This window comes from Antechinus flavipes, chromosome 5 (genome assembly GCF_016432865.1).
Source record: "Antechinus flavipes isolate AdamAnt ecotype Samford, QLD, Australia chromosome 5, AdamAnt_v2, whole genome shotgun sequence".
NCBI classification, from domain to species: domain Eukaryota; kingdom Metazoa; phylum Chordata; class Mammalia; order Dasyuromorphia; family Dasyuridae; genus Antechinus; species Antechinus flavipes.
In genome coordinates, this window is record NC_067402.1 from 201,243,353 (window position 1) to 201,269,956 (window position 26,604).

Below are 26,604 nucleotides of genomic sequence, written 5' to 3' on the forward strand. Positions count from 1 at the left end.
TGCAATAACTCACTAAGTCATTTGTGGAAGTATTTTTATTCCCATTTTATAGACGAGGAACTTATTTGCTTATGGTCATACATTGATAAAGTATGGGACTCAAATTCAGATCTTCTATCTCTAAATCCAATGCGTTTCCCATTATAATCCATATTTTAGTCAAGAATGCTCAGAACTCATTCCTAAGGAATAATCTACTTCCTTTCAAAAAGTCTGGTCCATTGGAAACTGTCTCAAATATAGATTTCAAATTTGATTCACAAATAATACTTAATAAAGAAATGGAAATTTATAATCAACATATAATTTCTCTTGCTTATTAGATTTTATATGCTGCTTAAATTGTTTTTCTTAGATTGAAAGGGCTAATACATGTGGGATGACAGGACTTGACAAATATAAGGATGTCCTCTCCATTGTACTGAAATTCTACCAAAGGGATTCAGTAGTTGTAGAAAAGGTTAATAAGGAATGTTTTCAGGAAAATGACTCCTTGACACTTACGTTACATTCTTCAATCCATGTTTACAAAGAACAATTTACTAAGATGGAATGAATGCGTGGGCATATTTTAGTGTTGTTCCCTTGGCAGTTTTAAATTAACATCCTTTAGGAAATAACAGCTATAACAGTTATCTATAATTTTAATACAATTCTTAGAGATGAACCATGGAAAACTTTGTTAACTTACAAAATAAATTATATGTTCACTTTACTTGGCACCAGTTCATATAAATTTCTTCAGGTTTTTCTGATACTGGTCTGCTTGTTATTTCTTATAGCACAATAACATTGTATCACAGTCATGTACCAAAACTTATTTAATCATTCCCTGATTGCTGGACATCCCATCAATTTCCAATTCTTTGCCACTGCAAAAAGAGCTGGTGAAAATATTTTTGCACAAATAGGTGCTCTTCTTTTTTCTTTAGGATACAGACCTAATAGTGGTATTTTTGGGTTAAAAGGTATATACAGTTTTATAGCTCTTTGGTTGTAGTTCCACATCGCTCTCTAGAATGGTTGGACAAATTCACAATTCCAAGAAGAATGCATTAATCTACCTATTTTTCCACATGCCCTCAACTATATTATTTTATTTTTCTGCCATGTTAGCTAAGCTAATGTTTGTGAGATAGCACCTCAGAGTAATTTTAATTTTAATTTCCCTAATTGTTTATGATTTAAAGAATTTTTCTTATGATTATGAATAGTTTTGATTTCATCTTCTGAAAACTGCCTTTTTTATATCTGTTGATCATTTATTATTTGGAAGTGGCTCATGTATACATATTACCTATGATATATACATGGATTTCCACATATATGCATAAAATATGTTTATATGTAATTATAAATAAATATTTGAAGGAGGGCTGTCCCAGAGAAACTTGCAGTAAAAATTTTTACAAGATTCCTGCTTTTTTCTGTTTTGACTGCATTATTTTATTTTATTTTTTGCCAAAACTTTTTAATGTTAGGTAGCCTAAATTATCCATTTTGTCTCTTGTGATCCTCTTTATTTCTTTTCTGGTCACAAGTTCTTCTCTTATCTGTAGATATGACAGGTAAGCTTTTCCATGCTCCCCTAATCTGGTTATGAGGTCATCATTTATATCTTAATCACTCCAGTATCTTTGCTAAAAAAAAAAACAACAACCAAATTAAAAAAAATGAAGAATGATGGCTTAGCTGTACCAAATTTCAAACTATATTACAAAGCTATAATCATCAAAACAATCTTGTACTAGCTAAAAATAGATTAGTGGGTCAGTGGAATACATTATTTATGAAACATATGGTGGCAAATTATTATAACAATCTAGCATTTGATAAACCCAAAGTTCAAAGTTGTTTTTTGTTATTTATTATTTAACAAAAACTGCTGGGAAATCTGGAAAGTAATCTTACAGAAACTAGACATAGAACAATATCTCACACTGTATATAAAGATAAGATAAAACTGGTACCTGATTTAGCTATAAAGGATGATTTTATACCAAATTAGGGGAGCATGAAAAAGTTTAGTCGTTGTTTCTACAGAGAAGGGAAGAATTTATGATCAGAAAAGAAATAAAGATAAAATGGATAATTTAGATTACATGACATTAAAATTTTTTGGCAAAAATAAAACTAATGCCGTCAAAATAGAAATAAAAGTAGGAACTTTATAAAACTTTTACTGTAAGTTTCTTGATATTCTTGACATTTGTGTTCTTCCAGATCAATTTCATTATTATTTTTCTAGCTCTTTAAAATAATTTTTTGGTAGTTTGATTTGTATAGCATGAATAAGAAAATTAATTTGGGTAGAATTGTTTAGATAGAGTTTTTATTATATTGGTTTTGGCCTACCCATTAGCAAATAAGATTGGTTATATTGTTGAGATCTGTCTGTATTTGTATGAAAAATGGTTTGAAATTATGTTCACATAATTCTAGTATATTTCCTGCGATGTAGATTCCCAAGTATTTTATGCTGTCTGTTTATGGCTATTTTAAATGGAATTAATCTATTTCTCCCCTCCAGGTTTTGTTGGCCATAATACAGAGATACTGAATTTATTTTATGAACTTATTTTGTATCTTGCAACTTTGCTAAAGTTGTCAGTTGTTTCATTTAGGCTTTTAGTTGAGTCTCTATAGTTCTCTAAACATTGTTATTATTCTGTAGTTTCAGTTGTATCCAATTCTTCATGATCTCATTTAGGGTTTTCTTGGCAAAGATTCTGGAGTGATTTGCTATTTTCTTCTCTAGATCATTTTTACATATGAGGAAACTAAGGCAAACAAGGTTAAATGACTTGCCCCAAGGTCACATAACTAGTGAGTGTCTGAGACCAGATTTGAACTCACATGTTCCTGACTTCAGGTCCAGTACGTTATCCACAGTGCCACCTAGCTGCCTTCTAAGCCTATCATTACATATTCTGCCAATAGTGACAATTTTGTTTCCTTCTTTCTTATTCTTATTCCTCCAATTTCTTTTTCATGTCTTATTGTCATTAACATTTCTGGTACAATATTGAATAATGATGGTGTTAATGGACATCCTTGCTTCCCTTGTGATTTTTTTCTTGGGGGGGAAGATTTCTAGTTTATCTCCATTGGAGAGAAAGCTTGTACTTAATTATAGATAGATACTATTTATCATTTTAAGAAAAATTCCAATTTATTCCTGTGCCTTCTAGGGTTTTTTAAAAATAGGAATGGACATCTTATTTTGTCAAAAAATTTTTTCTTTATCTATTGCAATAATTATATTATTTCTATTACTTTTGTTTTTATATAACCAGTTATTTTTTATAGTTTTCCTAATAGTGAACCAGCTATGCATTCTTGGTATAAATTCCTGCCCCCCATCTTGGTCATAGTGTATGATCTTTGCAATATATATTATTAAGACATCCTTGCTAGTATTGTATTAAATTTTTTTTTGCATCAGTATCATTTAGAGAAGTCACCATCCCAAGCATCAAGCTTTTTTGTTATGCTGTTTATACAGTTCTGAGGGGGGGGGGTCTGTAAATTTTTGGTATCACCAATGTGGTATGTCTATGGAGAGGTATAATTACTGCATTCTGGTTTTTACCCAGGATGGCCTCTTGTTCTTTTGAACCAGCATATGCTAAGGCTCCTCTCTTCCGAGAACTGCAACACAACTGAGTAACAGGCAATTGGATTTTGATTGCAAGCATTCCTCACTGCTCTGGAGCCAGCAGAGAAACCTGGAAAGTGAGTAATGCACAACGAAATTGCCACACAGTGCCCAGTCTGTGCCCAGTGCTAACTTGGGGTTCTTTGTAATCTCTTTCTGATGAGTTCTGAATCCCTTATCATCTCTGGGTTGAGAGCTCCTAAAATTTCTGCTACTGCTGTTGTCACTGCCACCTCCAAGATCCACAAATTATATTGTTGTCACATAGTTTCTAGGCCAGCCCCCATCCTAGTGTCACAGATCTTCCCTTCCAACCTTCTAAGTTGTCTTGGGATGGAAAAATGTCTTGATTCAAAACCATTTATTTATTCTCTTTCCTGTCTTCCCTAACCTCTTAAGAATTAATTTACCTTTCTCAATGGTTCATAGGCTTAGATAAGCATCAGTATCAATAGCTATAAAATTTATCAGCAGTGTATGACCTGAATTACACATAACTACTAACTGCAAATGCTGTTAATATCATTCTTAACCTGTGGCACCCATAACTGAACTGAATATTATACTCAAGATAAGTTTTGATAAGGATAAATTGCAACTCGAATATGCCCAAAGGACCTCAAACAAGATAGTGATGGGCCTTTGGTCTATGACATATAAAGACTGGTTGAAAGAACTGTAGATATTTATTTATCCTGGAGAAGATAAGATTCAGAGGCACATGATGTCAGGGTTTAGGTATTTGAAAAATTATTATATAGAAGTATTACCTTTGTCTTATTTGTCCTCAGAGGGCAGAACCATGAACAATAGAAGGAATTTGAAGTGTAAAATTGAGGCTTAAGGTTAGGAAAAGCATCTTATCAATTAGAGTTTTTCAAAAGTACAATGATCTGCCTTGAGATTTTGAGGGTTTCCCCTCCAAAGAGTTCTTCAAAAAGAAGCTGAATTAATACTTGTCATATAGTGGGGATTCCTGACATTGGTTGAGGTAGGGAAGGGATTGGATTTATTCCTTTATGCCCATTACTATTTTCAGAGTTTCATTCAGCCTCCATTATTCAGTTACCTCTTCTCTGAGGTCCATTAAATCCATATTTACTACCATATCAATATTCTGTAGCTGTTAACTGCACAATTCCAGGACACTTCTTCAATGAGCTGAATGCATACCCACTGTTTCCTATCTAATTCCTATTGATACAGCTTCAAATATCCTAACCTACCATTTCCTAAACTTGTCTATTTTTTTTGTGACCTATTCCTTCACCTCATCTCAACTATAAAAAGAAATGGTAATGCCCTTTGACTTGCCATTATCTATGCATCTACTTCTATGTTTATAAACTCTGTAATTCTCTTATCTGTTCATAGTTTATTGTCATTTTATTGCTTTTTTTATTTTGCAACCCCAAATCCTGTTTTTTATTCTTCATCATGACTTCCAAACTCATTTGAGGGAGGTTCAAATTTTTTCCCAGGCTATTTATTACCTTGTACTTCCCCTTCCCCATCCTGATTTCTTTGTAAACCATTTCAGCTATTCATTGTCTTGAGTCTCTTCCCTTTTTGTTCTGTCTTGGAACTTGCCTTGCCAAACCTCTGTCTTGGAAAACCTCTTTGATCCTACTTAGGTCCTGCTGAATAATGACAAGGGAAATGATCCTGCTATGATGGACTGATTTCACTGACAATTTTTGTTATATAAACTCAACTGAAATTTCACTATGGAAAAGGCAATCTTTTTATAACTTTTTAGTCAATTTACTGTTGAACTAATCAAGCTGTTTGTCTAAACTTTTTCATCTTTCCTTAAGTTTTTCACATCTCTTTCTCTCAATCTCTCACTTGAGAACCTTGATTCATAATTCCTTGGGGGCAAAATAGGGTATTAACTAAGAGCTTTTTATTACTCCCTCCTTATTTCATATCACTCATATGCCTTATATTCCCCTAGTTTTACATCAAGAAGCAATCCTTCTTCTTGCTAAGGCTGACCATAGCCTTACAAGTGATCCCTGTTCCTCCTGTCTTTTACAACAAATTTCCCCTATATCAATATTACTTTTTTATTGCCCCCAAACACACTAATATCTCCCATATCCTCAAAAGCCTTCACTTGATTCATTCATTCCTTTTAGCTGTCATCCCATCTCTCCCCACTTCCTTCTGTTTTTTCTTTCTGTTAAGCTTCTTGAAAAGGCCTTCTATAATCAATGTTTCCTGTCTATCTCTATAATACTATGCTGTCTTCCAAACTCATAATTCTCCTGAAACTGCTCTCTCTTGTTTCAGAGATCTTAATTGCCAAATCTTATGACCTTTTGTCAGTCTTTAAACTTCTTGACATGAACACTGTCAAATACTTTTCTTTTCTTCTTTCTAGGTTTCTATGACCCTACTCTCCTCATGCCTGTTTAATAGCTCCTTCTCAGTCTCCTTTGCTGAATATTCTTTAAACTCATAACCACTAACCTTGGCTGTTGCCAAAGCCCTTTTCTGAATCCTCTTTTCTTCTTCCTCTATACAATTTTGCTTGATGATCATTAGCTCCTTTGGATTCAGTGATCAATTCTCTGATTCCCAAATCTACTTATCCAGTCCTAATCTTTCTCTAAATATCCATGCTCTAATCTCTTAATGCCTATTAGACAATGTGAACTGGATGTTCTGTAGAGATCTTAGATACAGGTCAAAAGGGAATTTATTACCTTTACCCCAAAGTCCTTCCTTACTTTCTTAGTTTTTTTAGTTCCTTTTAAATACCAGGGCTCACTGGTGCATCCACAACCACTTTCTTTCTCTTATCCCCACATATCCATTTTTTTGGCAAGGTCTTTCTATTCCACCTTTGCTATGTTTTAAAATATTCTTTTTCTCTTCCTACTCTACCACTGCTATATGGATAGGAGAGGGGAAAAGATGAGAAAGAAAGACCTTTGAAATTTCTCATAGTACTTTACCCTGTTCTTCTTTGCACTTATTATACTTTCTTATATATCATATTTATTTGCACATATATTTCCCCTTTGCAATTAGTTTATAAGCTTCTTGAGAAAAATATTTGTATCACATCTAAGTTTGCTGAGTGAAATATGATTTTGATAAATAGTTTTGAATTGATTTCATTGGAATTTAGGAGTTATATTTTGGCTACTTTAGTTATAATATTCACTACTATAAATTATTGTTTATAGATGTATATAATTCATTGATTCCTATTAAAATATACATTAGGGGCATATATATATATACAAACATACATATAAATATGGATAAAACTGGAAATTTCCAAGTTCTAAGTTTAAGTAATAATAAAAAAATAATAGATATGTTATGAGGTATTGTGAGAATTCTATTGTATAGGGCAACTTACATTTTATAAATGCAAAATTTCTACACATCCAGCTAACAAATGTATGTAAATTTTTAAGAAATTACAGTGTCATAGAAATAGCTTATCTTGCTTTGTGATAAAGAGGTTGCTATGGTAAATTCACATATTTTATTCAGTCCTGTACTGCAAATAGACATTGCAGCTGACCCAGATAGTGCAGTAGGCATTAAGTCTATGTCAGCATTTCTATTATAAATATTTGTTTTCAAGTGTTTTTAACTTGGAAAATTTTAACTGCATACTAAGAATATAACTTGCCATATAATCGTAGTTAGTATGAACCTTTTTTATCTTACCTGTAAAAGGCTGACATAATTTCTAATATACATTATAGATCTTACATTTGATGATAACGATTATTCATATTTATATAATTTTAAAGATTTACAAAGCTGTCTTCTTACAGGCATTTGTGATCCCCATTTAACAAATGAGAAAACAGACTCAAATAAATAAGGTAATTTTTTCATAGTCAAACAGTAAATGTTATAATCAAAGTTTGAAATAGTATAGAACTTTCAATGGATTTTCCCCCTTACAACATAACTCTGTTCTTTTATTTGATTATTTAAGATTTTTGGCACAAACATATAAAACTTGTGCAGAAAAATAGCCCACAGCAAAGAAAGGTACTCCACATTAGAAAACCTACTTATTTTTCAAATAGTAAAATTCAAGAGAGTCTTTTCTAATCTTTTTGCCTGGGGACAGTGTTGACTTCAAACTTATAAGGACTAGGATTCAGCTAAGAGTGCTTCATGAAACTGTGATTGGCCATTAGTTATTTGATAAACGATAAATTAACAATTTCAGGTATTAAAAAAGACATTCATTTAAAAGCTATTTCCAGACCATTCTCCTAATGATATAGTCATTAGTGAATAACTTCATCAAAGCAATTGTTCTGTATAAATAATGATGTTTAGTGTTCATTTACTCAAGATACCAAACAGTTTTAATTGTGAAAATAAGAAATAGTTGTACAGACTTTATGCAAGAGTATCAAACCATTTATAGTCTTTTCATCAGAAGCAATTGTATTTTATTTTGTTGTCTTCACTCTAATACAAGTACTTTTAGACATAGTATGATTTTAAAATTGCAGAAAATTATTCTAGAATGTTTTCAGGTATTGTTAATCATAATGACAGAGTGATTTCACATCATACTTTCATACTATGAAAGCTTCAAAGAAGCTTTGAAAGAAGCTTCTATAGAAAGGTTGCATACTACTAAAACATATAACATTTTCATTTTCATTCTCTGCAATCTGGGGTGCTAAAGTAATAATGTTCATACATTTTTCCAATATTCATGGACATTGAGGATATTTAGGCTGGAAAACACAGAATTTGGGAGGAGAGGAGAGAGAGAAAGCACGATAGTTATCTTTAAGTACCTCAAGAGTTATCATGTGGAAGAGGGATTAGACTTGTTCTGTTTAGCTCTAGAGGGCAGAGCCAGGAAGAAAGAGCAAAATTAAGTTTCAGTTTCGTGTAAGGAAATGCTTTCTAAAAATTAAGAGATCTTCAAAAGTATCATAGATTGTCCCAAGAGTTGTGGGTTCTTTCTCAATGGAGGTGTCTGAAATGGCGGTTTTCCATTGTTGGGAGGGCTGTTCTTGTTAAAATTTAGATTAGATTGTATCTGAGAACCCTTTCACCTATGAGACTCTGTTCATTATTGTTCTAAGTGTGTGAAGAATTAAACACTTTATTTTTGTAAATGAAATAAAATAAAAGTTATATCAATTACAGGCAGCCTGTAATTGAGGTTGACCTCATTTAGTTAGAGAATTATTGTGAGATAGAAATGTTCATTTTGCCTTTGAGTAATAATTTTATAAGTCCTTCAGTGAATCTAAGTATAGAGAAGTCCTGGGAAAATAATGAGGACATGTTTGAATGAAGACAACAAACATGAAAAAAAAAGGTTAATAAGAGTTCAGCTATACTCTTAAGAATTTCTGTCAGCCTTCCTTTCTGACTTTTTCCATTTTCCATTATCTATGTACTGCTCTATAATTATTTTATTCAAAAGATTGGGAATTCACTATGGGAAGTGTTTGTTTTGTTAGAATGACTTCTATCTGACATCAGCAAATTTAGTAGAAAAGTGGGAAAGAAAGCCATAAGTTGTTATGTTTATATATTATTAAACAATTCTCTCGATTGAAATTTTACAAAATTGAATTGACTTTTCAAATGAATTTTTGCTTTGTTTTGAGGTGTAAAATAGTCAAAGAATGTTAGAAATGAAAAAGACCTTAGAGGTATTCTTATTCCAGTTTTCTCCCTTTCCCTTGCTCCTTTCACTTTATAAGTGATAATGTGAAGTTCAAAGTACTCAAATAATTATGAAAAGGTATTAAGAGACTCTTTAGAAGACAACCTTTTTCTTTTTTATCAGTAGAAGACTTCAAGAGAGATTTCCATTGAGGGAATGTGCTAATTCATTTCAGTGAACAGAATACCCTTGTGAAACCCATGTGAAAATGGCAAATAAATATTTATTAAACACCTATTATATGCCAGCCACTGCTCTGTATGGCAACCATGAAGTGCAATTTTAATATAGACTTTATTTCTATTAAAAATAAAATACATCAAAAAGTTAGCAGGATTTGTCTAATCTCTTTGTAAGCATCTCTGATAGAAAATAATTTTTCTTTTATGAGAAGCAAATGAGAAAGGATAGTGCTTTGCAAACAGTAGCAACCTATTGCTTTTTGAATGAATGAGTGATTAAAGAATGAATTTTTTTTTTAATGGTAACATTGCTTACTAATGGTTTGAATGATTTCAGCAACCTTCTAAGGCCAAAAGTTGGAGACAAATTGCCACTCTATTCTGTCTCGGTAGAACTTGATAGAGTTTTTATACTAGGAATTCCCCATACAGATAAAATCAAAGGTATCTGATGTGTGTGTGTGTGTGTGTGTGTGTGTGTGTGCGCACGCGCATGTATGTGTGTACACATTTGTTAGAATTCAAAGTAAACGCTTCCAAGTGTTCCAACACAAAATGAGTACCAAAACCCTGATACTTTCCCTGTGACATAATGAAAAGAGCAATCTAGAATAAAAAAACCTGAATCTTCATCCTACATCTGAGGCTTGCTCAATTCATCTGCAAAATGAAACTGTTGGATCATTTTAACTTTACACTTTATTTTATTTTATTTTTTATTTTTATTTTAGATATTCCCCTCCTTCCCTCCCCAACCCTTTCCCTAGATGGCAAGTAATCCAATACATTATACATGTTAAATATATATATTAAATGCAATATCTGTAAACATATTTATATAATTCTCTTGCTGCACAAGAAAAATCAGATCGAAAAGGAAAGAAAATGAATAAGAAAATAACATACAAGTGAACAACATTGAATAGAGTGAGAATGTTAAGTTGTGGTCCACCCTCAATTCTGCAGCCCTCTCTCTGAGTATAGATGGCTCTCTTCAAGAGAAAATCATTATAACTGGCCTGAATCGTCTCATTGTTGAAAAGAGTTGCATTTAAAAAAAGAAAAGAAAAGAAAAGAGTCACGTTCATTAGAACTGATCATTTTATAATATTGATGTTGCTGTGTATAATGATCTCTTGGTTCTGCTCATTTCACTCAGCATCAGTTCATATAAGTCTCTCCAGGCCTCTCTGAAATCATCCTGCTGATCATTCTTACAGAACAATAATATTCCATAACATTCATATACCGCATTCTCAAATTGATTGTGTATCCCACTCACTTTCCAGTTTCTTGCCACTACAAAAAGGGCTGCTACAAACATTTTTGCACATATGGGTCCCTTTCCCTTCTTTAAGATATTTTTGGGATATAATCCCAGTAGAAACATTGCTGGGTCAAAGGGTATGCACAGTTGGATAACTTTTTGAGCATAGTTCCAAATTGCTCTCCAGAATGGCTGGATCTTTTCACAGTTAATGTATTAGTATACCATTAACTTTACACTTAAAAAATTAGATATTTCTAAACAAACAATTTATAGGCTTCCATGATAATACTTTGGCCCAAAGAAAGATATTTAAAGCATGGCACAATCTGGTTTTAACCTGTCTTTCTGGCTTCATTTTTCTCTTTACCTTCTTATCTTTATATTTCTGCCTTTTCTATGATTATAGAGGATAACACATTCTTTGGTATCTCAAGCTTGCAACCTAGAGGTCATTCTGGATTCCTCTGTCTCTCATCCCTCATATCCAAGCTGTTGCCAAGAACTGTTAATTTTATTTTTGATACTTTCCTTTCTCTCCTCTAGCCCTGCTACCAATTTGGTTCAGGCCCTCATCACTTCACACATGGATTATTGCAATGGCCTGCTGGCGAGTCTGACTGTCTTGAGTCCCTCCACACTCCAATCTATCTTCCATAGATATACCAAAGTGATTTTCCTAAAGTGCAGGTCTGATCATGGCACCTCCCTACTCAATAAATTTCAATGGGTCTCTATTGATTCTAAGATCCAAGATGAAAAGTTCTTTTTGGCATTCAATGCCTTTCATAATACTCTATAATCCAGTAACATTGACTTGGCTGTTGCATGAATAGAACATTCCATCTTTTGGCTTTGGGTATGTTCTCTATTCCCTATACATGGGGAATTTTATTTTTAAAGTTTATTTTTTCCTCACATATATATATATTTTAAAAAGCACATTTAAGTTGGGAGACAAAAATAAAAACAAAAGCCTCCTTCTCCACTCCAACTCCTGACCTCCCTGGCTTCCTTTAATTTCTAATTAAAACCTCATCTTTTACAGGAATCCTTCCCCAACCCTCCTTACTTCTAGTGCCTTCTCTCTGTTAATTATTGCCTATTTATTATATATATTCCATGTTTATTTAACATGTTTACTATTTTATATAATATATACTATGTATTTATTATCCTTATATTTATTCAATATATACTTATAACTCTCTCTCTCTCTCTCTCTCTCTCTCTCTCTCTCTCTCTCTCTCTGCATTTATTGTCTTCCCCATTGGAATGTAAACTCAATGCAAGTAGGGATTTTCCACAGATATATTCCTTGCATTTGTATTCCCATCACCTAGCACAGTTATTAGTCCAAAACACTTAATAAAGACATTTTGATTAATTTATTGATTTGCTTATGTACTAACTCACATTAGTGAACAAAATAGTGCAGAAATTATACCTATTGGAAGTTATTTAAAGAAATTTAGGGTTTAATCCCCAGCCATGAAATTTCTTTATTTCTATCATCTATGTAATAACATAGTCTCACATAGGCATGTTTCAAGAATGGAACTCCAATTGGCTGGGCCTTCATTACATCTATAATTATATTGATATCTCTATGAATGATATCCATATTACCTATGTCATTTGTATAAGTGATAACCTTCCTTCCCCAATATATCTTTCTTCTTTCTAGAGGACCCCCTTCCCCCCCCAAAAAAAGAAGGGGGAAACAATTTAGCAAAATTAAGCAATCCATTAACTGATATCTAATGTTGAATAGTTTGTATGAATATCTCCCATTTTTGTAAAGAAGGAAGAAAGGTGGGTAAGTTCTCTTACCTTGGTAGCATACTCTCCAGGGATGTCTACATTGCTGATGAGATTGACATGCATTTCCAGAGCTAGCTCAGTGCTTGGGAGACTCTGGAGGAAAGTGTGAGAGAAGAGAAGTATTAGATTGATTACCAAACTGAAGGTCTACAGAGCTGCTATGTGATTTCATTGTTGTAAGCCTGTGAAAAACTAGACAATATGCTAGTGTCCTGCCAGGAAATTGAATCACTTCCATTTGAATTGCCTTAGGATGCTTCTGAAGATCACAGCAGGATAAGATACCAGACAGTGAAGTCCTTTCTTGAACAAAACTGCCAAGTATTCCATCTCTACTTCTGAGAGCACAATTCCACTGGGCTAGCCACATGATTTGAATGCCAAATGTAAAAAGATTATTTTTGCCAAAAAGATTATTTTATGAAGAAGTCACACAGGATAAGCACTCATAGGGTGGTCAGAAAAAGTGATGCAAGGACACATTCAAGGTCTCCCTTAACTTTAGAATCGATTGTATGTAATGGGAGACACTGACAGGACCACCCAGCATGATGTGCCCTTATCAAAGAAGGTCTTGTGCTCTATGAGCAAAGCAGAATTGAATTAACCTAAAGGAAATGTGAGATGGGTAGTTAGAGAAGCCACTCCAAATGTTCATTTGGACTATTTGTGGCTGAACATTCTGAGCTCGTATTGTTTGTTCTATTCAACCACTGTCAAACACACTGCAACTTGATTCTAACATAGTGATATCATTTTGGTTCTCTTGGAGAATGAAGGACAACAACCAACCAGCCAGTCAAAGCATTCAATTTTTCTTTGGTTTTTTTCACCCTTTACATTGTAGCCTCTGTATGCCTTATTTTCTTAGATTCACTTTGCAACAGTTCATAGTTTTTTTCCTATGCTCTTCTGTATTTATCATTTCTGATTGCATTATAATATTTTGCACATAAAATGTAAGACAATTTGTTTAATCAACTTCCAACATATTGACATTTATTTTGTTTTGTTTTCTTGAGAGAGCAGGGGAAATTGGATTGAGACTTGTGATTTCAAAACTCTTGGTGAGGAAACTTTCTTAAACAATGCAGATCCATCCACTAGCCAGATTATTTTCTCCAAGTGTTGTTTGGGAAACTAAGAAATTAAGTCAGTTGCTTATGGTCACACAGCCATTTGTGATCTTTTCTAGTCTCAGAGTCTGATTCCAGCTTATGCCATATCATACTGTTACTTTTCTAGATCTTTGGTATGACAAAAGTGGTGCCAAAGGTTTTTTTTTTTTTTTTTTTTTGCATATTGGACTTTTAAATTTTTTTTTTTTTACCTCCTGAAGTTTTATTCTTATCAGTGGGATATGTGGATCAAAGGATGTGGACAGTCACTTCCTTAGAATAATTCTGCATCACTTTCCAGAATGGTTAGATCAATTTACTGCTCCACCAGCAATGTATTAGTGTTCCTGTCTTTTTCATATTCCTCATATATTCATTATAACATGCATAATTCCCATTTGGTAATTTGCTGAGCCTGAGGTAAAACTTCAAAATAATTTTCTTTCATTTGTAGCAATTGAAATAACCTTTCATATTGCTGTGAGGGGCTTAATAGTTCTTTGTGGAACTGTCTTTGAACACATTGTTTGGGAAATGGCTTTTGGCTTTGAATTTTTATGTTAATTTTCCATATATTTTGGTTTGCAAATATTAGAGATATTTAGTACCAGAATTTTCTATTTTCAATCTATCATTTCTCTTCTTATTCTAGTTGCATTGATTTCCTTCATGAAAAGTCTTTTTAGTTTTATTTTCTGTCCTCTTGTGCTTCAATGAGAATTATAGCTATTCTTGTTTATGAGGATAAATGTCTAATTCCTTGGAGGCAACATGAATGTGAACTCTTGAAAATGCAAAAAAAGAGATATATAGCAGAAATATGTGTGTTAACTTTGGGCTCACATTTAATTGCAACACATTTCAAAAACTGAATTCTCATCCTTTTGTAGCCAGATTAGGTTTATTCCATAATTGTAAAATATAAAGTAGAGATAAATAATATAATATAGACCAATAAGCAGTCAGTTCCCTAAAGTTCAGTTTAAATATTTCAAATCCTATAATCTGCAATCTGTATGGAGTTTGAACAATGCAATTTCATCCTTTGTGTGTAACTTTCATGGTTACTGCAAATGAAAATAAAAAGTGCTGAGGGACTTATATTAAAGAGCATATTTCAGACAAATAAACAAACTTGGACATAAACTTATTTCAGTGAAAGTTCCCTAAGAAATGCAACACAGCTTTGTTTTACAATAGCATATATAGTGTAAGAAAAAAGTTTGGTATTGGAAAATGTCTTATATTTTGGTTTTATTTATTAATTTCACTAAGAGCACTAATCTATCCTTCCCCACAAGAAAACACACACACACACACACACACACACACACACACACACACACACACTAGCCCCATTAAGTTCATTAACATGTTTAAATAGTGGCTTTGGGAAAGCAGTGGGGAGCAAATATGTACCATGGCACCATGCAGCTTTAACTCTCGGGTTAATATTAAACATCCATTGCAAAGGATGTCTTGGTATAAGACTGTTTTCTCAGATTTCATGGGTCATGGCCATAACTTGCCAATCACATTTCCCTCCAATTTTACAATGTGGAATCAACTATTTGACAAATCAATTTCTTGATGAACAGCAACAATATATGCTGAACAGCAAACAAAATGTGCTGAAACTTACTGAGATCTTTTTAATAAATGAAATAGCTGAAGTAAATTTTTTTTATCATAATCACTTGATAAAAATTGGTAAAGGTGAACAAATTGTTAAACATTCATGCAGCAAAATATTTATGAAATGTGAACAATGGGCAGGTCTTGATTGGCCTGGAAATCAGGGGACCTGAATTGTTTTTTCAATTATCTTTATCTGTGTAACAGCAGGAAAAATCAGTTATATGCTTTACATTTTACAGGATGCTTTCTTCATGACAACTCTATTAGGAGGATATTGCAAGTATGATTTATTCTATTCAACAAATATTTATTTGGCATTCTTACTGTGAAGAACACTATACTAGGCACTAAAGGAGATGCAAAATTTAGATCATACATTATTTGCCTTCATTAAGGTTACACTTTAGTCAGACATTTGATACAATTGGAGATAATCATAATTTTAAAAAGACATCTTCCACAAATCAGAAAAGTGCAAAATAAAATTCTATGTGAAACCCAAGAAGTGGGGCTCCTAAAAAATTTGGCAAGGCTTAATGAAGCAAATGGCATTTGAGTTGATAAGGTAAATAAATGAGTCACAGATAAAGAAAAGTTTGAGTAAAAGAATAGAAATAGAAAATCACAAGGAATGTTCAGGCTGTACTATTTAGATGCTTTTTGTCTGAAGTCTAGAGCATGTGGAGAGCTTTAAATGCCAAGCAAAAGATTTTCAACTTTACTTAATAGGCAATTGGGAATTACTTGTGTTTTTTTTAATTAGAGAAGTGATATAAAAAGATTATTTCATAAGAAAGATTATTCTGTCAATGGTTTGAAGAATTGATTGAAGTGGAGAGGGAGTAGAGAGAGGAACACTCATTAAGAAGCTATTCAAGTAATAATTGGGGTCTGTACTAGAATGGTGGTTGAAGAGATACATAAGAAGATACATAAGAGATATTGTAGAAATAAAATTAACATAACTTGGTGAACAATTGGAAATAAGATGAAAGGGAGAGAAGATTTAAAAACAGTTAAAACTGGGTGATTTTTCTCCCAAAAAATTAAAGGACAAGGTTTAGGGAAAAAAACTTAAAAAAAGTTACATCTAAGGTGCTAATTGTTATGCAATTGAAGATGTCCTATAGGCAATTGGATAAGTGGGTTTATAGCTTGGAAGATATGTTGATACTGAATGTAAATCTTTTTCTGTATAAAAATTATAGTTGATGTCATGGGATGAAATGGGTTTGGTTAGGGGGATATATATATATGTATATATATATATATTTTTTTTTTTTTTGCTGAGGCAATTGGGGTTAAGTGACTTGCCCAGGGTCACACAGCTAGGAAGTGTTAAGTGTCTGAGGCCAAATTTGACCTCAGGTCCTCCTGACTTCAAGGCTGGTGCTCTATCCACTGAGCCACCTAACTTTTCCAGGGGAGAATTTATAAAGGAAGTTTCTATGCAAAAAGAACAAAGCACCTATGAAAAAAAAGACAATTAAGCAGAAAGAATAGTTTGATAGAGAAATAGCAAAATATGACAGGGGAGGGGAGAATATCTAAAAGGATAATCAAAATGCATTAGGTATTAGTATGAAAAAATGAAAAAGAAGAATTCACATCCAAGGAGAAAGAAAAAAAGAAAATTATTAGAAAATATTTTGTCAAATTATATGTCAATAAAACTGACAGAAATGGATGATTATAGATATATTAAATTCCCAGTTTAACAAGATAAAAAACAAAGAATTTAAATGATCCAATCTAAGAAAAACAAATTGGAAAAAGTTTAAAATAAGATTCAAAGGGAAAAAATATCACAGGAACAAATATATTTACAAATTCTATTAAACATTCAAAGAATCCATTAGCCCACTTGGAGCTTATTTTGGTATGTTATATAGGATATTTGTCCAAATCTAAATTTCTGTTACACCGCTTACTAGTTTTTCCTTCAGCTTCTGTTAAATACTATGCTCTTAACTGACTACCCTCCACCTTAGTAACTGGAATCTTTGAATGTGTCAAATCTAGGCTATTAAGTTAATTTGCTTTTTTGTTTTATAACTTATCTATAGCATCAATTGATATCTTTATTTATTAACCAGTAGCAAATAACTTTTAAAATTATTATTGCTTTGTAAGATAGTTTGAAATGGAGTAATGCTGGATCTCCTATCTTCCTACTTTTTTCATTATTTCCCTTGATAATCTTGACTTTCACTAAATTATTACTATTCAACATGTTGTTATAAATTAATTCTTTTATAATTACTAATAATAAGTAAAATAATTTAGGTAATATTGTTGATTTTGTTACATTAACTTAGCCCACTCTTAAGCAAATGATATTTCTCCAATTATTCATATTTATCTTCATGTTTATCAAGGGTTTTGTTATTACATTTATGTGGCTCTTATAGTATGTTTTTAATACATTTTGTTGCTATTTTAAAATGGAATTTCCCCTTGAATTTACAGAATATACAAGATATACAATATAGAGAAAACTGATAACTTATGTGAGTCTAACTTTGTTCTGAAATTTTGCTGAAATTGTTAATATTTCAATAACTTTTTAGTTGGATTTTTAGAGTTTTCCAAATAAATGCACTGATGAATACATTGATCTGTACTTTCATTTATTGATGAAATGCATTTGGGGGATCCCCAAAATTGATTCACTGTTGCAATTAGTGAATTTACCTATAATTTCTATGTCTTGTTTTCTGATCCACTAATTATTTAGGGTTAAATTATTTAGTCTCTAATTAAATTATAATACTTCCTTAAATGGCCTTTTTAAAAACATATTTTTGCTATATTCTGGTCAGGAAATTCTTTTTGATTCCAAATTTAGTAATGGCTAGACATATAGCATATATTTTCTAAAATTATATTTATGACATCTAGCCATTCTGTAAAGTGATTTGGAACTATGCTCAAAAAATTATCAAACTGTGCATACCCTTTGATCCAGCAGTGTTAGTACTGGGCTTATATCCCAAAAAGATCTTTAAAAAGGGAAAGGGACCTGTATGTGCAAGAATGTTTGTGGCAGCCCTCTTTGTAGTGGTCAGAAACTGGAAACTGAGTGGATGCCCATCAATTAGAGAATGGCTGAATAAATCGTGGTATATGAATGCTATGGCATATTATTGTTCTGTAAGAAATGACCAACAGGATGATTTCAGAAAGGCCTGGAGAGACTTACACAAAATGATGCTGAGTGAAATGAGCAGGACCAGAAGATCATTATATACTTCAACAACAATACTATATGATGATCAATTCTGATGGACGTGGCCCTCTTCAACAATGAGATGAACCAAATCAGTTCCAATAGTGCAGTAATGAATTGAACCAGCTACACCCAGTGAAGGAACTCTGGGAAATGAGTATGAACCACTACATAGAATTCCCAATCCTTCTATTTTTGTTTGCCTGCATTTTTGGTTTCCTTTACAGGTTAATTGTACACTATTTCAAAGTCTGATTCTTTTTGTATAGCAAAACACCTGTATGGACATACATACATATATTATATTTAACATATACTTTAATATATTTAACATGTATTGGTCAACCTGCCATTTGGGGGAGGGGGTAGCGGAAGGAGGGGAAAAATTGGAACAAAAGGTTTTGCAATTGTCAATGATGAAAAATCACCCATGCATATATCTTGTAAATAAAAAGCTATAATAATAATAATAATAATAATAATAAATAAAATTATGTTTATGTTCATAAGCATCTCTGTGTTTCTCACCCCTTCTTTTTGTTATTATTAGATTTTTCTAAATCTAAAAGCAATGCATGAACTCATTAACTATTACAGTTTATTGTCTATATCCCTTTGTAGTTTGTTTAGTATTATTTAAAATAAGTATTTAGATATGAGCCATTTTATGTGTAAGTGTAGTATTAATTCATTATCTATGATAATTTTCATCAAAATGTAATTTCACTGTTTATCTCTTTTAAAGGAGACTTCAATTTCTGTGTATTACCTTAAATTGATCACTACTCTTGCATTTTTTGGTTTAGTGTAATCATAACAGAATTTAGTCTAGTTCCTTATTTTTAAATTTTTGTAAATCTTTATGTTTCAGGTGTCTTATAAATAATATATTGTTATAATAATCTTTCTAATCAATTCAGTTCTTGTCTTTCATTCATTTTATGGGTGTGTTTTTCCCATTCACTTTCAAACTGTGAAAATAAATTGTACTTTCCTTCGTAATATTCTATTATACTTTTTTCTTTTAGTTCCTCATCTCTCTTTTTCTTTATAAGAAGATAATGCTGGGGGAGAAAAGAGCAGTGTTCTATACTCAATGCATTCAGCTTCTGGTCTCCTGTCTCTCTTTTCTTCTCCTTATCTAAATGACCCCCACCATAAGTTGTTATCAATATCTTTATTTTTATTTTTTTAGTTAATCTGAAACATAAATTATTTTTCTTCAATTCTTTGCAAATTTTGGGTGAATATTTAAGTTTTGGGTGTTTGTTATAAACAACACATTATTATATGCTATTTTTATTATCCATTACGGTAATACTTTCCATTAAGTCACATTCACACTTAATATTCATTATGCATTTCTTTCTAGCCTTATTTTAGATATTTTGGAGTTATTTTCTTCTGAGTTTGTGTTGGACATTCCTGTCTTCATTACGGTAGTTTTCATTTGTATACTAACACTAATTGCAATACTTTCTGTACTGAGATGGCTGTGTTAGGGGCAGGTACTGCACCCTGAAAGGAATTTTGAGGTATTATGTGGTCCCGATTCTCTGGGATCATAATGTTGCTTTCTCTGAGTATTGAGATCAAATATCTCAGGAATTGTTGATACTAAAGTTCTGCAATTTTTTAGTGTGGTCTGATCTGGGTTGAAGTCTGATGACTGTGCTCTTTGTTTGGACATTGCAGGCTGCTGACTAGTTTTGGTCTGGATAACACAGCTATAAAGTTGCCCCTGATTGGAGCCTTGACATTATCCCCAGATCCTTTCCACTAGCTGCAAGGCTATGCAGATTCATAATGACTGAACTGCACACTATCCTTTGGTGTGAGCTTCTTTTTCTAGTTATTAAGCTGCAGGCCTCAGAGTTGGGAAAAGGCTGAATTCTAGACCCTACTCCAGGATCAGAATCACACAGCTGCTGCTTGCTTCTGTTTCTCCTTTTTGCACTGGTACACAACCACAGGGCATAGATTTCCAGTCCCACTTGATCTCAGTCCCAGAGCAAGGGTCAAATTAACACATTTATTGGTTAGTTTCTATTTTCACTCCATACAAATTATCAGGTCATGTGGATCTAGCAAAGTTTAGTTCCACAGGCATTCTTTGCCCCATAGCACAACAGAAGACCTCAGTTCATTTCCCAGTCTGGAAAGCTCTGAACAGTACCTTTGTGGCTGTTGCTCCATCCCCAATATCTGTTTGTTTTTCTCCTTTGACTTAAGCAATGAAAAAGATTCATTGTGGTTTTTCCCCTTGGATTTTCCAATCATTAATCTGCTGTTCTTCTTAGACCTTTGTTGATGGAGTTATGGTGAAAATCTTTGTTGTACTACTTCCTCTTGTGCATTTTTGTTGATCTCCAAGTATTTTGTTCTTCAGGGATCTCAGGGGTAGTTGAGGCTAAAGAGCGGCGAAATTGGCCATGTAAATGAGTGATCAGGAGTAAAGATGCCAAAAGCATTCTATAACCAGGAGACAAGGTCTATGTCCAGTGAATTACTGGACTTTCCACATGCAAATATTGCCATTTAAGGTCAAAAAAGGGCAAAGTTCAAATAGGACGTTGCTTCAAACACTTACATAAATATTTCAAGTGTATGAAAAATTAAAGTAATAAAAACCAGAACCACCTACAGCCATCAACTGTAATTGCTGACTTTTCTTCAATTTTGGGAACATCATCCCATCTTTCAGCTTTCTCAGATGGCAAAGTATTTAGAATTTTTTTCCAGATGTTTTCTCCCAAATATATCTTCTCCATAGGATAAGCATTAAACTCAGTTTCTTAGGGAAGAAGTTCTCTTAATAATTTCTCTCTACTTGCAGTCTCTTTCCAGAATGACAGTTCTGCTTTTCTTCTAAGATTCTATTCCTTCTAAGAGATAAAGTAACAATACTTTTAATCTTTGTGGTTAATGTGGAGAGTAAGAAAGCAGTTGAGGTTCCATTTTTAAATTTTTTATTAAAAGAAATGACTTGCTGGATTTGGGGAAGGTGAAAGGATAAATTTAGAAATGAAGATGCTATTAAAACAACAACATCTGGAATTCAGAAGTCACCAATAAAAATAGACTGCTTATCTCCAGTCATAGATTTTAGAACTAAAAAAAATCATCTCCAAAAATGATTTGGTCCAACTCTCTGCCCTTAGCTAGGCAAGTAGCAGCTAGAATGGATTCACAATTCTGAACCTCTGACAGTTTCCCCAGATCTGCAACAGTCTTTCTTTAAGATTGAAAGGAAAGTCCTTCACTCTATGCTTTAGCCTTTCCATATATAAAGCAGTAATAATAGTTCTAATGAACTTTGAAGAGCATTATGTGATTTAACTATAATTATAAGTAAAGTCACAAAATGCTATAAATGAAAGGAACTAAAAGATAAGATAGTTTAGACCCCTCAGATATTCCATGTACAATGAAACTAAAATTTAGGTGATTTGTATTGTGATGATTACTAAATATCAAGATCAGATCTAGAACTTAGAAACTGTGAATCCTAGTGTGACTCTGGCTCTCTCCCAGAGCCAGGCAAGCTTGATCACTCCTCAGAGTTCCAGAAGTGCCTACTGGGAGATTGGAGTGTCTTTTCCACTCTTAGCTTAAATCTCTCATTGTTAGGAAGGTTGAGACTATTAAGCAATTTATTTAGCCACTTAACACCAAGTAACTTTTACAAAAGTATATTTATTTCAAAGAAATTGCAAGAACTAAATGTGCAAGAATTTTTGTTCATCAGGTATGTCCAACTTCATGACATCATTTGAGGTTTTCTTGGCAACTGAGGTCTTTTGTAGTCTATGGGACAAAGAATGCCTGTGGAACTAAGTATTTGGTCTCTGGTAAAGTAGGTTAAAAGCTTAGTTCATTTTAAACTAAGAGATATTGATTCAACCAAGTTCATGTCTTGAAGAAGCATGACTGAAGATTAAGGTCTCCTTTTAGCTGGATATGAATCCAGAATGCAGAAGAAATCCCAAAGATTGATCCTTGTTCCTTAAGTCATTGTTGTTGCCTGGCTATAATACCAAATCTGGAACTCCAGGACTCCAAGGCATCCTCTAGAACCCTCAAACTCACTAAGTCTTGAAAATTCCACCTATCTAATGGAAACAGGAAAAAAAAGTCAAGGACATAGGGCTCATTTATTTAATTTATTCTGTGACCTCAAAAGGGAAAAAGGCCCTAAGGCTACATCTCCTAACCAGATGATCTTTAAGTGGATATTCTGAGCTCTCCCAGCAAAAGGAGGATAAAACAAAAAGAGCAAAAAGAAAGGAAGATGAGCTGATAGGTTTTTTAAAAGAGCCTGAAGTAAAAAAAAACTCAACTTTATATATTCAACAGGCTGAAATTAGTTATAGAATATCTATGCATGTTCCTCAGTCTAAAATATTTTCATGATTGGTCATCACAATTCTTTTAAAAGTAAACCTCCCATTGTCTACTCAGAGAGGTTGCATTGGCTGAGCTAATTGTTAAGGTATATATAATAGTATATATACCAGACTCTCATTACACTCTAATGCTCAGAATATTTTCAATATCAATCAAGTCAAATAAACAATTAATTATTAAGTACCCATTATTTTGGGGGCATTTTGCTACACACTAGGAATGAAAAGAAAGACCAGAAAAAATAATGCTTGTTCTCAAAGATTCACAATCTAAAGAGAGAGATAATATGTAAATAATTATATACAAAATGGGGAAGGGGGTAATCACAGAGATGAAACTAAGTTTAAGGAGATTTGGGAAATCCTTCTTCAAGAAAATAGGACTTTAATTGAGATGTGAAAGAAACTAGGGAAGCCAAGAAGTAGAGATGAAAAAGAAAGGAATTTAGAAGTGGACAACCTGTCAAAGTGTTCAGAGATGAGAGATGGAATGTTTTGTACAAAGAACTGAAATGAAACTAGCATCACTATACAATGGTGTAGGTGGAAGGGAATGAGGTATAAAAAACTGGAAAGATAAGAAAGACTTTAAAAGCCAAACAGAAGATTTTGTATTTGATTTTGCAGGTAATAGGCAGTAAGCAACTCAGCTGGTTCAATGGATAAAGTGGTTAACATGACCATACTTGTGCTTAAGGAAGATCAATTTGACAGCTGAGTGTAAGATGTATTGCTGTAGATAGGAGATTATTGTGGTAATGCAGCTATGAAATGAGGACCATCCATACCAGCATGGTGTCTGAAGAGAAAAGGAAATGGAATGTTTATACAAAAGATATTGTGAAAAGAGAATAGACAGAACTTGACAATAGATTGTATGTGAGAAATGAGAGATGATGATATCATCTGATTATGAATCTGGATGACCAGGAAATAATAGTACCCAAAAGAGAAATAAGGAATTTAAGAAGAGATGTGGGGAAAAGAAAATGAGCTATATTTTTGGAAATATTGAGTTTAAAATAACTAGAAGAAGCATTCAGGCATTTTGCCATACACTAGGAATAAAAAGAAAGGCTAGATGTGGCCAGTAGATAGTTGCCAGATTTGACAATTATGAGATCACTGTTAACTTTGGAGAGATTAATTATAATTGAATGATGAGTTCAGCAGCCAGGTTATAAAAAGTTAAGAAGATACTAAGAAGAAGGGAAGTAGAGACATTGATTATATATGGCTTTCTCAAGGAGTTTATTCATAAAACTGAGAGGAATATGGTATGCTGCCTAGTCAGAATAGACAGATCAAATGAGAATTTTTTGTTTTAGTTTTAGGATAGGGATGTATGGATATTCTGCTGCCAGTATTGCTGAGCCCTTTTCAGGGCTGCTTTCCACCTTTGGTGTCTCCCTGCTACCTAATATATCTTGCTGCTGAAAGAAGCTATGAACATGAGCAATGAGCTATGAACAATTGTTTCCATTGCTCATTTTGCATTTTGGCAAAATGACTATCCCAGGTGGAGGCTAACTGAGGAATATCAAATCTTTTAGTGAATTAGAGGGTTATCTATCCCAAGCATGTTAAGGACTACCCTGGTAGAATAGGCAGATGTGAACATGGGACATACTAGCAGTGGAAGCAGGCATTGTAGAACATTTAGAGCTTGGTTAGACATCAAAGACACCAAAAATCATCCACTGCATCCTGAGCTATTGCCAGTCATCCTCACTTTTGTCTTAGTACTGGACTCTGATGACTGGAAAAGAGAATAAGGTTGACAACTTTTGTGCAACTCTGTGTCACTTAAAACCAATTTATGTGCATGTCAAAAGACATTGCATTTTAACCTACCTCAAAGTCTTGTAGCTACAGGCAAGTCACAACACAGGGGGAATGAATACATTGGGAGATGTAGTTACAACCCTGCATAAAGAGCATAGGTTCATCTTTTCACTGGAACTAGCAATTGGACTTGTTAGTCACCAGCTATCTAAATAACCTTTTTATATTTTTAATTAAAATTTTTTTATTTATAGCTTTTTATTTTCAAAATATATGCAAAGATGTTTGTTAACATTCACCCTTGCAAAACCTTGTGTTCCAAAATTTTTTCTCTCCTTTCCCCATTCCTCTCCCTTAGATTGCAAGCAATCCAATATATGTTAAATATGTGCAATTCTTTTATTTTTTATTTTTTTAAATAATTATAACTTTTTATTGTCAGTACCCATACCTGGGTATTTTTTTTTACATTATCCCTTGCACTCACTTCTATTCTGACTTTTTTCCTCTCTCCCTCCATCCCCTCCCCCAGATGGCAAGCAGTCCTATACATGTTAAATATGTCACAGTATAACCTAGATACAATATATGTGTATAGAACTGAACTGTTCTCTTGTTGCACAGGAAGAGTTGGATTTAGAAGGTAAAAATAACCCAGGAAGAAAAAACAAAAATGCAAACAGTTTACATTCATTTCCCAGTGTTCTTTCTTAGGTATAGCTGCTTCTGTCCATCATTGAGCAATTAAAACTGAGTTAGATCTTCTCTTTGTTGAAGAAATCCATTTCCATCAGAATATATCCTCATACAGTATTATATACAGAGGTATATAATGATCTCTTGGTTCTGCTCATTTCACTTAGCATCAGTTCGTGTAAGTCTCTCCAAGCCTCTCTGTATTCATCCTGCTGGTCATTTCTTACAGAACAATAATATTCCATAACATCCATACACCACAGTTTATCCAACCATTCTCCAATTGATGGGCATCCATTCATTTTCCAGTTTCTAGTCACTACAAACAGGGCTGCCACAAACATTTTGGCACATAGAGATCTCTTTCTCTTTTTTAGTATCTCTTTGGGATATAAACCCAGTAGTAGCACTGCTGGATCAAAGGGTATGCCATGTGCAATTCTTTTAAACATAGTTCCATATTTATCATGTTGCATAAGAAAAATCAGATCAAAAAGAGAAAAAATGAGAAAAAAGCAAGTAAACAACAACAAAAAAGTGAAAATATTATGTTGTGATCCACATTCAGTCCCCATAGTCCTCTTTCTGGAGGCAGATGGCTCTCTCCAGCCTGAGCCTATTGGAATTAGCTTGAATCACCTCACTGCTGAAAAGAGCCAAGACCATCACAGTTGATCATCATATAATCTTCTTGTTTCTGTGTACAATGTAAGTCTTGGTTCTTTCTGATCACTTCACTTAGCATCAGTTCATGTAGAAAAAAATGCTCTAAATCACTTGATTAGAGAAAAAAAAATTAAGATAACTCTGAGATACCACTACACACCTCTCAGATTGACTATAATGATGGGAAAAGATAATGGTAAATATTGGAGGGGATGAGGGAAAACTGGGACACATTGTTAGTAGAATTGTGAACTGACACAACCCTTCTGGAGAGCAATTTGGAACTATGCCCAAAGGGCTATCAAACTATGCATACCCTTTGATCCAGCAGTATCTCTACTGACCTTGTATATCAAGGAGATCATAAAAAAGGGAAAAGGATTCAAATGTGCAAAACCGTTTGTAACAGCTCTTTTTGTAGTGGCAAGAAACTGGAAACTGAGAGGATGCCC

At 33.2% G+C, this 26,604-nt stretch overlaps 1 protein-coding gene and 1 long non-coding RNA gene across 6 annotated transcripts in view; one reads left to right on the forward strand and one right to left on the reverse strand.

Annotated features, from left to right (window-relative positions):
* The window catches only part of LOC127538970 (uncharacterized), a 77,187-nt gene that overhangs the window by 31,332 nt on the left and 19,251 nt on the right, over window positions 1-26,604 (reverse strand). For both annotated transcript variants that reach the window (XR_007947792.1, XR_007947793.1), the window contains one exon: window positions 12,624-12,707. This is a non-coding gene — a long non-coding RNA (uncharacterized LOC127538970). The remainder of the gene's footprint in view (window positions 1-12,623; window positions 12,708-26,604) is intronic.
* The window catches only part of SLC38A4 (solute carrier family 38 member 4), a 119,850-nt gene that overhangs the window by 31,102 nt on the left and 62,144 nt on the right, over window positions 1-26,604 (forward strand). For 2 of the 4 annotated variants that reach the window (XM_051962854.1, XM_051962856.1), the window contains exon 2: window positions 3,597-3,735. The exons of the other annotated variants lie outside the window; for them this stretch is intronic. The gene's annotated coding sequence lies outside the window, so the exon portion shown is untranslated. The remainder of the gene's footprint in view (window positions 1-3,596; window positions 3,736-26,604) is intronic. 4 annotated transcript variants of the gene reach the window in all.